The 16,656-nt window shown below is 41.0% G+C and overlaps 1 protein-coding gene across 3 annotated transcripts in view; it reads left to right on the top strand.

Moving 5' to 3' along the window:
- The window catches only part of Msrb3 (methionine sulfoxide reductase B3), a 115,733-nt gene that overhangs the window by 73,925 nt on the left and 25,152 nt on the right, over positions 1-16,656 (top strand). The gene's annotated exons all lie outside the window — the stretch shown is intronic.

The following is a 16,656-nucleotide window of genomic DNA, read 5'->3' as shown; positions in this document are numbered from 1 at the left end:
GTTATGGAGCAAAGTATGAAGGGTTTTGTACCATAGAGTTGGAAATTCATCTATGACATAGACGTTTTAATGTTTTATTGGGAATAGATCACCTAGCTCTGTATCTACCAGGACAGAGTTTACCAACAGTGGTGCTCTCAGCCACACTGGGTGGCTCTCTGTCATTAAGCATGGGTGTGGTCGTAGAGTGCTCGTCAGGCTGAGTCCTCCACCTCCCGCTGAGATCTGTGCAAGACAGAGCTCTCCGTGCTGTTCTCTAGTAAGGTGCAAAATTTGTCTCACGTTGGGTGCCAAGGAATTAGGCCCTGTGATGGATTTTAATACATCAACATTAGTTTTCAACCCTAAGAGATAATACTTTGCAGGGGGAAATGACATAACTTGTTGATTTAGAAGTCACGCTTTTAGTTATGAGTTTCACTGTGTCCACAGCCTAAAACACCTTAGCGTGTGGAGTGGCTGTAAATTCCTTTTGAGAGTGGTGTCACAGGCCTCCCCAGCTTCTCCCTCTCATGAGCCTGATCATCCTTGGCCACTCTAGCTGTGCGACTTTCTCCAGTTGAGAGGGACTCTTAGCTGATGACGTCTATAGATTTGGCCTAAAAAAATCCACCTGATTTGAATGCTAGGATCCCAAGACCCTTTCTAGTCCCAATGTTCTGGGACTTTTAAGTCCCACAGGCATGTCACTGCTGCAACAAGGTAAACAAAAGTCAGACACAAAGTGTTCACAGTATGAAGACTAAAGATGAAATGACATTGATGCTACCATTTGACCATTGACCCCCTGAGAAATTGCATCAGAATGAAAATGTCTTTAATAGTTGAAATCTCTAAGCGTAGTAATAAATAAATTGATGGAGATTAAAATCACACAAAAACTACAAGCCTTAAAAGAAACCAACCTGCCAGTCACCAAATAATAAGGTAATAACAGCTGCTTATTGATTATATAATTCCGTTCTTTAAAAATCAAACAAGAAGTTAGTTTTAAGGTCCAAGACCTTGAATGTGGCTTTTAAAAAGTAAGGAAGTCCGGTAGGTTCCTTTTAAAAGTGAAAGCGGTGAATAATGTACGAAGCTGAAATATTAGGCTGCTAGTGTCAAAGTCAAATAATTTATGTTAAGATTTCTAATCCAAATTAAAGTGGGCTGCTAAATTCATGTACAGAAGGCTAGTGTTTATCTCGGAAATAGTTATAACATCTGTACAGGCTCACATTTCACTCCTTTGACGTAAGATTTTTGCCCACAACTCTTTTCTCCAGTTTCAATTATTTGAATGTCTGTTAGACAACATGCACATATCTTTGAAAACTACAGTTAGAGATGTCTGAAGTCTTACAGGAAGTAGGAATTAAAAGTATCTGTACTTTGATTTTTTTGCATTGAGCTAAGGAGTAAATTTAGATGTTTTAAAATTAAGAAATAAGTATGTTTTCCCCCCTTCTGAGCGCTAAACTCTAAGCTTACCACGGATGAGGAACCAGAGGAAGGGAACACGGTGTTCGTTCTTCCAAGTTTTCTGTCATGCAAATTTTGGTTATGAATGAGAAAACATTGGGACGATGAAATGTACGACTCTAAGAGCTTCAGCTTCTTTATTGTCCATCAGATGCAGCTCGGTTTAATGCTGTGCACAGATTGGCAAAGCAAGATCTTTGGCTGAAGACCGTATTAAATATGGTGATCAATGACTAGTGAAGCCCAGGATTTCAAAGGTTATCTATGTGTGTGCTGACATATTTTGCATATATACACATACATATACGCACTTAGGGCTTATTAAGGGAAGTAACCAGTTTATGAACAACATTTGTGGTTTGTATCGATGAGCTTTAGACTGAGATGGAAGGCAGGCTCTCACTACCATCATATAATTTAAAAAACAAACAAACAAACAGCTGTTGAGCACACACTAAATTATCAACGAAGAAAATAATATAAAGGCTTGCTTATTATATATATAATATTATTAAATATATATATATAAGAAGCCAACAGACAACCTTCTGCTATATTTTAAATGTATGTGTGTGCACATGTGTGCACATGTGTGCATGTGTATGCATATGCATGTGTGTGGTGTGTACATACATGTGTGTATGGAGGCTAGGGGGATAACCTTTGGTGGACTAAAGGCAGGTACTGTCCCGTCTGACTCTATTTCTCTGGCATAGAGTGCGTCAAGTAGGCTAATGTCCGGCTAGATTAATGTCCAGTAATTTCTTTCTTTTTCTTTTGTTTTAAAGATTTATTTATTATATTTATATGAGTATACTGTAGCTGTCTTTAGACACACCAGAAGAGGGCATCAGATCCCATTACAGATGGTTGTGAGCCACCATGTGGTTGCTGGGATTTGAACTCAGGACCTTTGGAAGAGCAGTCAGTGCTCTTAACTGCTGAGCCATCTCTCCAGCCCCACGTGATGAGAGTAGTGAGCTGGCCTTCTTTCTAAAGAAGCTGGGAAGTTTCTGTGCTAGACGTGAGCTCCTAGTGCATGTCTCTTGCCTACGAGCTCGTGGAATTGGCGACTTTATTAAGAGAGTAAAACAGACTTCCTTTTATGTTGAGCACTAGCAAGAAGCTGAGCATTTCAGCCCACCACCCAAGCAGGAAGCTAGCTGATGCTGGAGGAAGCAGAGCATTGGGTTTAATGCAGTGATCAAACATGAAAGCCGTATATCAAATCTCAGGCATGCTTTTGAAGGCAGAGAACTGCGGAGTATTTTGCATGATAGACTATATAAACAGAGCCCCGGAGGTCAGGGCGTGGATGCAAACCAGTTAAATAAGGAACTCTGGCTTTGCTCTCTGTCATCTGGAAGGGGGGGGTGGGGGGGTCACATGCTCACTCGCTCAGAGCTGAGAGTGTGAACTTTGCTGGAGTGAAGCTTGGCACCTTTGGAAAACTCATTAACTCTTTCAGCCCACAAACCAAAACAATTTTTTTACCTTAACAAAGGCTCCTAGAAAGCTAGAAATAAAATGGAAAACACGTGCTCTTTTGTCGGTTCTGAATATGCCCCTTAGCAGAAGTGTCAAGGAAGGGGATGGGGAAAAGCTAGGTGGAGGAGCTGTTGAAAGGACTCAGGTCTTCAGTGAGGACGAAGACCATGGTGTCATTCACATCCTTGCGGAATAACCACAGAAACACGCGTGGGTTTTATTCTCTTCTAAATTCTAGGTGTAATGCAAAGTCGTAGTTTGAACTTACGAGTCAACAACACCGTGGGATATTGCGATTTTTCTAGGATTCTGATGCTTACAAGTTAATGACTTATCTGTGAAAGACTGCCTGTAGCTGTATGCTGTTGCTCAGGACATCTCAGGCAGTCTTTGGGCAAAAAGATGAAATACCAAGCTAAAAAGTATAGTTTCATGGCCAATAAACATTCAAAGTAAAGTTTTCTAGAGGAAAGTGGTTTTGTGCTCGTTGCTTCTGCCCTGCTTGGAGTAGCTCTCCTAAGGAAAACAGAACACAGCATCTCAAAGGTATAGGATTTCATGAAAGCAAATTATGGAGGATTAAGAAACCTAATGAGCACGGGCTAGTGTAGAGAGTAGAGGCGGGAGAGTTCGTTCTTTTAAATAAAGCCCGGGGTTGGGAAGGTTAGGAGGTTCTAAACAACAGGATATAAAAAGGCAGGAACGAATATAATTATCCAGAAGGGTGGAGAAGAAAAAAAAAAAATCCAAGGAATAAAAAGCATCCAGTGTCGCTGTTAGGCTCCTTAGTTAAAAGGGATCTCTGTGGTAAGGAAATCAAAGAACAGACTGCGTTGATGCCCCAAAACATGGAAGTGCAGAGCAGAATATGAGACGCTGAAAGCTGAGCGAGATGGAGAAGCTGAGCGAGATGGAGAAGCTAAGTGAGATGGAGAAGCTGAGCATATCAGAACTAGAGTTTTAAACTGACAGACAAGGCAATTTGCCCTTCTCAAGAAAATGTCAATAAGGAAAATATCTTCCACCCTGGCATGTCTAGGCTGGCAACACATTTTAGCCTTACCATTTTGTGACTTAAACTTCTTATTTTAATGACAACGAAGTTAAAAAAAGGAAAGAAAGCATGAATCTCTCTATGAGAGTATGGCAATCCATACCTGGACACCGTTCAACAGAAATAAGAAAAACACTGGCCATTGAACAGTTCGTTCATTCAACATGTATTTATTGGGCATGCTGTATGCCAGATGTTGGGGTAGGAGCTGGGAACACAGTAGACACAATTGCTTCTTACAGAACTTGGTTCTTATATGAATTCCCATTGGTTTCTCTCTGTGTTGAAAAGAGAAGGGCTAACCAAGGCTAACCTTAGCTCCAGACGGCGAGCTAAAAATGCTCTTGCTGTCTAAGCACGAGCCGATATATTTTAGGTTTAGACAAATATGCTTCTCTTTGCATCGCTCAATCCATAAGTGACTCCTAACCAGCTCTTATGAGGTTAGTCCCCTGGTGCCAGCGCCTCAGGAAGCCGTGCTATGGTACAACCGTTGGCTGCCGAGAGATCAACGAGGACATGACACGGATGCGTGCTGGTAAATGCTGCCCTTCACACTCCTGCATTTGCTTGCCCTGTTCAAGGCTGGGATGAGAAGTCAGGTCTCCACTGTAACAACCTTACAGGTTGTATAGAAGCAAGCACAGCACACGGTTGCTTGCCTTCCATAAACCAACTGGAGGCGGGAGGCAGCAGGACACACACAGGCTGAGTGCGGAGGCTGACCCTTGCATAAACTTTTCTTGTCTCTAGCACCATTTTTCTTTTTCTTTTTTTCCTTTTTGGAATTAAATCCTTTAAAGCTATGAATTTCCTTTCTTGGTGTTATAGCTGAGTCCTGGAAGGCTTTATATAGTCTTCTAAATACCTGCTGCTTTGTCCCTTTCTTGGGCACATTAATATTTAGGAAAATGTTCTTGCTCATAGTGATTGTTCTTTCTTCTCTCTGGTGAGAAGTGTAGACAAGACACATGGCAGAGGGTTCATACAAGAATGGAGATGGCTCAGAGTCTATAACTGTAGCCACTGCATTAGAGCCTGCTGTACCCAAGCCAGTTACCTTCTACAAACATGTCCCCAGTTAGAGTGATTATACTTTTGAAGTGGATTCAGTTCTTCTTTTATTTTTCATGATTTGCAAACCCAAACTTCAGCTGTGCTGTTCATGATAAGTAATCCTGAAAATATTTGCATAGCTCTGTACCATTAAAAACCATTTTCATATATCTGACCAAGTTTGAGCCTCACAGATGTCTTACAAGTTCTGCAAAGCCAAACTCATCAGTGAAGGGAGTGGGGCTGCAGAAAGTTAGGCAGTTTCCTTAAGGCCACAGAGATATTTGTAGGAACTAGTACTGAATAGGGCTGAGTAGTGTAAGTCTCAGTCCATGTAGGCCCAACTATGGCTACCAATGATGTGGTTATACTTACTGACAGGTTAGTTTCCAAAACTCTTGCCCAGAATGCCACTACCAAAGCACTGGACTGGTATGCAGACATTTCCCCTCCAATTTCTGCTTGCACATGTCAGACACGGAGCAGGACACAGGGCACATCGTACTTTCACTGACCTTGTAATCCCATCGAGGAAATGATGTCTATAGGTTCCCGGCAACGTGGTTGGTTCTTAGGACGGAATCCAAGGAGACTCTCTAGAAAGGGAATTACTTTAGAGTGTGCGAGGTCTTCAAGAGCTAGGGTCGATGATATAAATAAAGAGGGAGAACATTTTAAATAGCCACCTGGGGTCAAATGCAGAGGTAACAGTGGCAAGTATCTCTGAGGAAGAATAAGTAAACCAACCCACCCAATCTAGAGAATTGTGCTGAAAGGTCCAGGTGGTGTTGAGATCTTATTACAGACCCTGGGGTATAGAATAAAGAGTCTGGTGTAACCCTGTAGATTTCAGTAGCATTGGGTAATGTTGACTTTATATGTCAATGTTATATGTCAATACAGAACGGTCTTAGAACATTTATATCCTTGACACATCTTGCTCATTCCTGGGCAGAGGTAAGCGACGTCATCCAGCAGGACCTAGAAATTCTGGTGGGACATGTCGCTTGGTCACAGGATTAAGAGTCTAACAGCTTATTCTAATATGATAAGGTTTGGCTTCATTAAAGAACAGATGTAAATAAATTAACCTATATCTTGTTTTTTGTCTATAATATTAAAGACACTCTTCTACATGTTTTAAAAATACTGTTTTGTTTTGGACAAGATTTCACCCCAGCTCAGGAAGGTCTAGAGCTGGCTATCCTCTTGCCTTAGCTTCCCAAGTATGGGCCTATAGCTGTACTGACAGATGTTTTCCTATGCTGGAGATCTCAGGGCCCTGCATATGCCCGGCAAATGTCCTGCCACTGGACTCTAAATTAGCTAGACTTTTAAAACTCATATTATATGTAAATAGCTTCCTCTTTTCTTCTATAGTATGGAATTACATTACAGAAGAGAACATTTTATAGGAGGTTCTTTTAGGGCTGAGAGATGGCTCAATGATTAAGCACATTTACTACTCTTGCAGAGAACTCAAATTCAGTTCCCAGCACTCAAGGCTCACAGGTGCCTGCAATGCCAGCTCCAGGGGATCAGCTAGCCTCTTCTGGCTTCTGTGGGCACTCACACTCATACACACATGCCCTGACACACATAATTTAAAATGCTAAATATACATCTTTTATAAAAATGTTTTATTTTTTAATTCATTTCCCAATTTCTGATGGTAGAAACTAAATGTGAGCAAATTTTGTGCAATATTTTTCCTTGGTGATCACTCATCTTGTAATTTTTCATCCTTTCATATATATAAGAGATTCACATACTCTTTCTTAAGAACATAGATGGCCAAACTGTATATATTGTATTCAGATGTTACTATTAATAGTAGCCTGATGTCTTATTCTTATCAATTTGGAAACATTTAATTACTATGTATTAAACAATCAATTCTCATTATATCTTCACACAATATGGCATGTGTAATATTTGTTGAGTGGATGAAAGACAAGTGAGATGATGTTGAGTTTTATAAAATGTATTATGCCGTTTTCAAAGTAATTTGGGATATTTGCCATTCATTATCAAAAGTAGTATTTTTAAAATAAACAGTATATCCATAAATTACTTTGTATCTAAATCATTCATGTTATGAAGGATGATTGGTGGAAGACAAAAGGTGTCAATAGCTAGAAACTCAGTAACAGTAGAGGTGCTTAGTGGTTAGTTTAGTGACAGTAGAGGCGCTTAGTGGCTAGTTTAGTGACAGTAGAGGTGCTTAGTGGTGGGTTTAGTAGCTCAGAGCAGCTACACAAAGGTTCAAGTTTTATGCTATAGCAGTAAGAATATACCTGAGGCTCTGCAGGCAATTAAAAAAAATGGAATTTAGAGCTTTCCCCTAGCCTTTCAGATATACGTTTATTTCTGTTATAATGTTTCATTAGCATTAATTTTTTTCTAGTGTTGTATACTAGTAGAAAACCTGTATGTGAACGTTATATCAGTATTTCATTCAAAGGTAGCCATTCAGAATTATTTTCATAGGAATCTCTATATTTTTTTGAGGGTTTGAGGGTTTCTCTATGTAGGCCCGACTATCCTGGAACTCACTCTGTAGACCAGGCTAGCCTTGAATTTATAGAGATCTGCCTGCTTCAGCCCTTAGTTGCTGGGACTAAGGGTACGCACCAGCGTCAGTCTGAATGCGTTATACTGTGTGGCCTGCTCTAGTAGAACTTAGTAGAATCATACACAAAATCGATTGGTAATGACTTTTTCATTTACTCTTCTTACTGCTAGATTGATGATTTTTCTCTTTAGGCTTTTTTTTTTTTTTAACTATGTTTTTCTAATTTAATATGACGTGTGACATACCATGATTTGAGTCGTGGGTCTACGGCACAAAACACTGAAGGGTTCTGTATTTATCTTTTATCTGAATTTGCCACTGAGTTGGTGGGATGACTTTATATAGAGTGATCCAAAACAGAAAGGCTATGGTTTAGAAAATGTCTTAATCTGCTTCAGATAGCTTAGTGGGCTGACCTAGTAAAGCTGACATGATTAATGACCGAAGAAGATTAAAATATTTTCACATTCTGTTTTTAATGACCACTATCTTATTTCCGCCCTGAAATTTACAGCTAGTAAAATTATTACAAGAAAAATATATCAATCATAATCCACTTGAAGTTGTTTAACCGTGTCAAATTGTGCCTGGTTTTTAGTCAAAAAACATATATTAAGAAAGAATTTCAACGCAAATGCAGCTTTTGTGAGATCTCTAATATATTCATTAAAGTGTTAAGATTTAGTAGGCTTAGCATAAAGGGCCTAAGATTATTGTTTTTCAATTAGGATGTCATTTTAAAACTTTATCTTTATAGCTAGGCATATCCTCATCACTTGGAAACAGACCATCTCAGAAAGTGTCACTTGTAGCTAACTAGGTGGCACAAGTGTAACTCTGAAGGTTGGACATCTGCCCACTGACTCTGGCAGCTCTGCCTTTTTAATCCCCAGATAACGATGTATATTCATTCCCTGTCATATTTACCTAGAGGAAGCCTTTCCTAATCCCTCATTTTTCTCCTCCTCGGAGGTTATGTGTAAATACTACATAAAATGGGCAAATGGAAAGACGTCTGCTTTGTCTAAAGATAACCATTCGTCTTACACAAGCGCATCTGCCTGGCTTTGAAAGGATGGTGAGAGGAGGCTGTTTGCTGGAAGGAAGAGAATGGATAAGACCAAAGACAAACTATGTTGCAAATCAAGCAAACTATGTTGCAAACTTCTACTAAATCCCTTTAAAGCATGGATGAGGTTTTTCTGCCACATCTGCTCTGTCCCACCTTACATTGTTTCGTTCTTGGTGTCTCTTACCCTCTGCAGAGCCTGCTGATTGCTGATAGGTTTTGGGAAGCCAGCTTTACTCTAGCTTCGTGTTCTGACAGGCAATGTAGAGTGATTTCAATCCAGTTGAGAGAAGTTAGTTTTTCTTGCTTCCTTCCTTCCTTTCTATGTTTACAAAGGTGGAAAAAACAAACAAACAAAACAGCGTAATTCTTTCAGCCTCATTTGCTTCTGACAAATTCCTTTTTCCATTGAACACAAAGTTTTAAGTACAGTATTGTGAACTCTACCTTACTTGTGCAAATAGCCTTAAATAAATAAATAAGTAAAAGATAAAAAATAATTGAATGATTTTTCAGAGGCCAATAAGCATTTCCCAAGTTTAACCAAATTGGGAATTATAGAAATATAAATGGTATCAGCTATTATATACCCAAAAATTAGGGCTTCAAGAGTATAGTTAAACCAAGTTCAAACATTAGTAATGGGAACAGAATTTTGATGTGTATGGGTTCCCCCCCCCCCCGAAAAGGAGCTTGATGATTGCTTAATACAGAAATCCTAATTTCAGAAATTTTATAGAGAAAATACTCAAGGTGAATGTGGAAGGGTGTTCATAAAATACTCACGATCATAGGAAGAAAGGAAAGGAAAGAAAAAGGGGGAGGGGGAGAGGGGGAGGAGAGGGAAGAGAGCCTAAACATTCCAAATCTCCATAATAAGGGCAGGTCACTATATTTTCTCTATGTAGAATTTTTAAAAGGGAATATAGTAAAACTTTAACAGTAGTTATTTCAGTGAAGCAAGATTACAGGTGGCTTTATTATCTTTTTTAGAGCTTCTTGTAATATTCTAGTGTAGTGTGTAAAACCACCCAATGCTTTTGTAAACAGGGAAAAGGAAATCATTATAGCTAACCTTTCTGTGTCCCCCATGTCCACCACTTCTGTTCCTGGCAGAAGATCTCCACCCAGTGACTTTCAGAATGTTCCAGTCATTCCATGGGGCACTGTCTCGAAAGACTGGAACTCATGATAGAAAGGAAAGAAATGTAATTTACCCGGGCTTCTCACCAAGTGAGCAAAGAGGGGAACATACTGCCTTATGTGAATGTTGTGGGGGCAGAAAGAGGAAGTCACCAAGGCTGACATGTGGAAGCCTTAAAGAATAAAGAGACCAGCTGGAAACAGGAACTCAAACGTCACAAGTCAAAAGATGGTGGACTCCCGTCAGAGTTGCATGGCTCTTCTCATGGTAGCTTTACTGAATATTGAAACTAACAGCTGAAACATGGTGTAGTTGAAAGGAAGAAAGAGCTGGCTCTTTCCCCAGAAAGAGAGCAGCTGACCAATGACAGTCCGTATTCTACAGAAACCACTGTTGGTTAAATGAAGCCACCATGGACATGCTTCTAGCTGAAGGCCTTCAATTTGTGACTTTTAAAATATAGTCTAGAGCTTACTGCATCTGTCTTTCAACTCTGCCCTTTGTTAAGTGGTGTGGCTACTCCTGGAACTGGTCAGGATGTGATATGCGGACATTCTCAAAGATGTGAATGGGTTGGAGGGTTTTTCAAAAGTTTGCTTGTAAGTCAGTTGCTTTGAGCTTAGAATATATTTTGTTATTGAGCATTCTGCAAGCCCAGTTTCCCCCGGGGGGGGTAGAACCTATAATGTACTTGATAGTATATAACTGTCTCAGTGGACAGTTTATCCAGACTGTCAGGTTGGGATGTCAAGCATTGATTTCCCACTTGTGGGAGGGAGAGGGTCCTTCACTCAGCTCCCATGATTGTTGGGAGTCTGGAGCAGTGTTTGAAATGATTGGTTTTGGATTCACACCATCTGTTCAGCAGCTGGGGATTGAAAGCGAATGTTGTGGAGTTGTGGAGACCGAGGTAGCCAAGGTTCTGGGAGAGTATCAACAGTACTATGTAAGTTGTGTATGAGAGATCATGAAAGGTTGGATTAGAAAGATAATTTGAGCTAAGTGCTAAAAGAAAATGGGAGCGTATCCCGGGGATCTACAAAAGGAGGGGAGGAGAGGATAATTGAAGACCTGAGGAGTGGCGTGTCTCCAGTGGCTTCCAGTGATGGCGAGCCCACTGCCTGCACCTGGGTTTATTTACACCAACGTTACCCAGTCTTCACTCTGTTGGCTAGAGCCTACTTCCTTCGAACAGTTTTTCTCAGCCCTATTCACATGTCAGAACAACTTAATGAACTTAAAAAAAAAAATAGGTCCTTGGTCTCATTGATAACCAATTGTCTCAAAGTGTCTGGTGCTAGAGTTTAGGTATACAACACTCTCTAAAAGGCCCCCAAGTGACTCCAATGTATAGAGGCTGACCACCCCTGGACGTAATCAGATGTAAGCGGACACACTGTTGTCTGCTTCATTCACTGTTTCTCTGCATCCAGCACAAGGACTGGCCCTCACTAGAAGTTCAGGGAACATTTGCTTGAACTCAAGAATGAATCAAAGAAGGAAGAAGGGATGGAATTAATTATTCTCTAATTCCATGGATTATAGTTCAGCAACAGGTCACATTTGTGGCAAGTCTCTTCTGAACTTGTCTTTGTTCAGACAACAGGTCTTCTGTCCGATTCCTAAGAGCCCCCGTTGGCACTCCATGTCTCCTGGGGCCTTGTTTCTCCGTCCTTGTTGTCAAGAACCTGTCAAGAACCGAGATCCCAAGGCAGACTCGTTTTCTAAAGCCCAGAATATTGCTCATGAATCTTGGGCAAAAAGCTAAGGGTTTTTAAGCTCGATTGGCGTTTTGGTCTCTTTGATACGTCGTTTTCCAGATTTCCCCTTGATGTGTAGTTTTCTTATACTTCCGATTCCCTTCGGTTGACCTGGTGCTCTTGGAGTAGTTGTAGCTGGTAAACGGGTAGGGAGATTCAGTGAGCCCTTATTTTCTCCCCAGTGCTAGGGATCAAGTCTGTGACCTAGTACATGTTAGGCTGACTGCCATTTCCGGCCAATATGGCTCCTGATGGAATTCACATCATTTTTATCTCCTTTATCATTGTTTGCCACTTTTGTTGTTTTGAAATGTGTGCATTAACAGCCCTTAGAGTAAGTGAGGATTACCAGGGCTCGTGTGTGTGTGTGTGTGTGTGTGTGTGTGAGTGTCTTGTGTTTCTAGTAATTTTCGTTCTATACAGTTCACAGCTCTGTCGTATATAAAAGTGCACCAGAGGCTGTGTGCTTTTGAATTAAAATATCCCCCTTTATGGAAGTTGATGCTTCTAGAATTGATTTTACTTGTTTATTTCTTTATGTGTTTATTTCTTTACTTTAGTTAGCAGGCTTTCTACCCCCGCCCCGCTTCCCTTGTGCGGTATCTACCAGCTGTAGCTTTGCTATGTTTATATATTACTCTCCTTTGTCAATTAAATTCATGTAAGAGTATTAAAAAGAACATCGTTCAGTTTTTCTTCATTATTGTTTTTCACCCAGCACAAGGAGATTGTATGTAGACAAATAAGTTTTCTATTAATTTAAATATTCTGCCGTTTTTATGGAAGAAGAGCCTTTGAAGATATTTGCCGCCTTTCCTTCTGATGTGTTTGCACCTCTTGCTTTTTGTATAGGTATGTCTTTGCCGGTTTATAAGGGATGTGAACGTACCGCACAGGACAGAAATTGTAAAATGGTGAAAACTGTCTCACCATTCCATCAGCCTCCTTATTTCACTTCTTTGCTGGTGCACATTCATATTCATACTGCTTTGCTTTTTTGGCTCACTGAGAAAAGAAACGTGACCATTTTGCACACCCAGCAGACCCCGGGTTTGGAGGTGACAGGTGTGCACTCCTGTGTCGTCTTTCTCTCTAGATGTAGTTATTTATTTCTAGACCTTTCTCCCGCCCTTAGAGCTGCTTTTGCTATACTGTCCCACAAACTTTGGTGTTTTTGTTGTCATTTGTCTCAGATTTTTAAAAAAAAAATCTTTTTTAAATGTTTGGTTCTTTGGGGGCATGTTGCTTAATGTTTATATATCCATGGGGTTTGGGGATTTATCTTTTTCAGACATCTGGCTAGAAGGTAGTAGTTGGCGAGGATGCTTGGGGGGAGCTGCCCCTGGGATTGCTGGTGGGAAGAGACAAAAATGTCTACATTAGATTTCCTTTCTTTGAGGGGCAGGGGCCGGGGCGGGTGTGAGACTATAGACCTTCATCTTGTATTGGCTTCAGCTTCTGGTAGAGCTCTAGGGTTCTCTACACAGTAAATAACGGGATCCTGTGGTAAATAGGCAGGACAGTTTATACTCTAATCTCTGTCTTGAAACCAGTGAAGAACATCTGATTAAAAGCTAAGAGGAAGTGGAACAGAAAGAAGGTGCGCACAGCGTGCATGGGAGGAGATGCGAATCTGGACGGGAATTTCAGGGAAGTCCTCACCGAGTGAGTGTGACTAAGTTCAGAAGTGTGAGAACTGAACTGCACTCAGAGTTTGGGCATTCTAAGCAGGAGTGAAAGCGAACTCTTGCTCCGTGGGAGAAACAGAAAGATTTGCTGCTGTGGTTAACAAATAATGGGGGTGTGGTACAGAGGGTGGGCAAACCTCACATTTCTAGAGTTGAATGTGCTAAACATAAAGTCTAATCATGCCCGTACTTTCTTTACCATTCAATATTCACCCCAGAATATTCCTGTAGGGCCTGTCGTCACTGTGGCAGGGGTGTAATGTAGCCATCTCTTCAGCTTCAGTAGTGGAAGATCACTGTGTCAGAAGGAGGTATAAGAAGCAACTTATTTTCAGAGTTGAGTCGGCTGAGAATAGCCTTTCAGCACAGCCTTGTGATGACGAGTTTAGGATGATGTACAAGGTACACCTAGAGAAGCAGGAAAAAGCAGGGTTCACGCAGAGGGCCCTCCCAGGCTTTTGTGTCTACAAAAACCAACAACAAAATGGAAAGAAAGAAAAAGCTTCATTGCTGGCGACCAGTTCGTCCCCCTATACTAACTCGAAGTTTGCACTGAATGTAGAGACCACACATGAGAGGAGCTATAATGTGCTTTTTTTTTTTTTTCAGAAACAGCAATAAATTCATTTTCCTTCCTTCTGCCTTTCTTTTAATATAGACATGAAAGGATGTAACTGCTGGGTTGTGGAAAGTACAGGCTGTTGGGTAAGAGAGAAAGGGGCTAGGCATTCTTCCAGCTGCTGCTGTTCACAACACTTTTGACAGTTAAAATATATCACACATTTTCTTGTCTTCTCAGTGTAAACACTTACTGTGCTAAGTGGACTATAGAATCAAGCCAGATAGAAGGACGCAGACTGGTATTTCAGAGGTGAAGCTGAGCATAGACTAAATTAAATAAAAGTAACTTGCCAACCAATTCGTAGTTACATATTATACATTACACTGTGTTTGTCCCTGGGAAAGATTAAACAGAGGGCTTTCATTGCTTGCTCTATTTTTACAACCTGTTAGTAGAAGAAAATTTAATATAGAACAGACAAAATTTTGATTAGAATTAACTGGGACTAGTTTAAGGTCAAGGTGGCCTTCTTGGTGTTGTGTGCTTCTGCCTTATCTAAAAGTCAAGGCTACACTGCTATCTCTTCAGCTTCCTTTTGTATTTCCCTAGGAAAATCCCTACCTCCTTCCTGATTAATCAGCATAGGGTACAAGTCTTTACCCTCAGCACTTACATTTCCCTTCCAAATTATATCTAATTTGGAGAATAAGAATCTTCAAAATGACTTAGAACCAAGTCCTGGACTCGGCTGCCTCAGGATGGTTTGCCACCATCTGTGCACACTCTTAAAAATATGAATTTTTAATTAAGGACCTAGAAGTCGAATGTGGCATTCTCTGGAATGCCATGCCACATGGGAAAAGTGTGTTTCTGAAGTTAGTTTTATCCCGAAAGGAGAAATTACAAACGAATACACGTCTGAGTCTTTTCAATTTCCTGTTTTGCCTAAAACTCTCCTGCATAACGCATCCATTCATCAAACTTCTCTCCTGGTGACAGTACCTCATTAGATTACTTCAGTGAGTATTCAGGAGATTGTCGTCTTATGAGTCATAAAATTCTTTTATTCCCTGAAGAAATGCCCGCATCTGACAGGAATTCAATGTCTTTGTAGTTTCAGATAGACTCCTTGAAGCAGTTACTTCCTAAATGATTCTGTTCTTGGGGCCGGGCGGGTAATACCTGGGGAGCTGGGTCACAGATCGACTCCTGTTCTTCAACAAGACTGAAAAATTAATCCCTTTCATTGCCCTAGCCTTGGTCATTTTTTTTTTTTCAGAAATGCAAACAGTTAAGCTCACAGCAGAGCGCCTTCACTTGGCTGAGGCCGGTCCCGAGTTGGTATGTGTGTGCTGGCCTGGGCGCTTTGTCTGATTTGATGAGAGATTCAATTCTCGATTGCATTCTCAGTCCGGTTCTCAAGCTTGCTGGCCTGTCGTCAGGCTTCACTTGGTGTAGAAGAAAAGGAGACAGAGTTGCAAATATACTGGACTGTTCAGCAACTGATAAATATCACTGGGTATCCATATATGTACCATGATGGTGTTTTATTTGATGTTTACAGTTGTTAGAGTAGTAGGAACTGAGGTAGTAATTGCCTGCCAGTTAAATAATACAGAAAATATAGCCCTAGGAAGGCAGTGCCCTCTGGCATTGCATACTCTGCATCCATATGTTGTTTATAGTAAGCTGAAATGAAATGTTAGACAGTGGAGTAAAGAACCAGTTTCCAGTGCGCTGGTAAGGAGAGATGAATGGATTACAAGAGGTTGGGTGGGGGAGCCAAAAAGCTTTATACACACAGGGTTTAAACACAGGCTAGAAGTAGCGCATCCCTGGCACAGAGTGTCTCTAACCATGCTAAGACCCAATGGGCCTGGTGGTTAGGAAACTAACTTAAAACAGGAGAGTTGAAGAGAGTGAACTACCACTACTTCTACTGAGAAGGCAGGTCAGTGTATATACCTGGGAACCAGAAAGCTAGCTGTGCACACAGATAAAGAAGTAAATTGATGTTTTTTAATATCAGCATGTGTTAACATAGACACATGATGTTGGTATTCTGTCTGGACTCCACCCCCACCAGTTACCTGGCAATAGCCAGGTAGGCCTGACCCACTATAAAAGGGGCTGCTTGCCCCCTTCTCTCTCTCTCACTCCTGCCTCTCTTTCTTGTCTCTTGCCCCTTACTCCCCCTCTCACCATTTCTTCCCCCCCCCCCACATGAAATTTGTTGAGAGGGAAAAGGGCAAGGTGGCGGTGGAAAGAGAAAGGGGAGAGAGAGAGAGAGAGAGAGAGAGAGAGAGAGAGAGAGAGAAGGAGCCTTGGATGATGGTGTAGTCACAGGTAAGGGTGGGAGGTGAGCCAAGTGGATTCTGGAAATATGGTGGCTGTTGTCTTAGCAACAGGGTGTGGGTCGTGCTTTTGTGATGTCATTGGTTTCTGAGGTCCTGATACCAACACATGGAACGCTCCAGTTCCAATCTCTAGTTCTGTGAGCATGGTCTGAATGATGTTTTGGATATGTGATTGCCACTGAGTGTTCATAGTGTTGACAATGTCTCTCCTCATGTGAACGTTCAATGGATAAATGTGCAGCAAACTGGCTGGTGAACGTGAGAGTGACTTACCCAGTTATTTTAGCCCCATGAGAAAAAATAAGCAGGAAATTCACGTTAGAGAGACCATGGGAGTATTAGGACCCTGTAAAGACTCCCCCAGCTTTGCAATTCTTTGACTTGTGATTATTATTTTTTTTTGATCACATACTTTGATAGATAGAACCTATACTTTGAA

This window comes from Mus caroli, chromosome 10 (assembly GCF_900094665.2).
Source record: "Mus caroli chromosome 10, CAROLI_EIJ_v1.1, whole genome shotgun sequence".
NCBI classification, from domain to species: domain Eukaryota; kingdom Metazoa; phylum Chordata; class Mammalia; order Rodentia; family Muridae; genus Mus; species Mus caroli.
The sequence above is the reverse complement of the archived record's forward strand: the minus strand, read 5'-3'. Positions and strand labels throughout refer to the sequence as shown.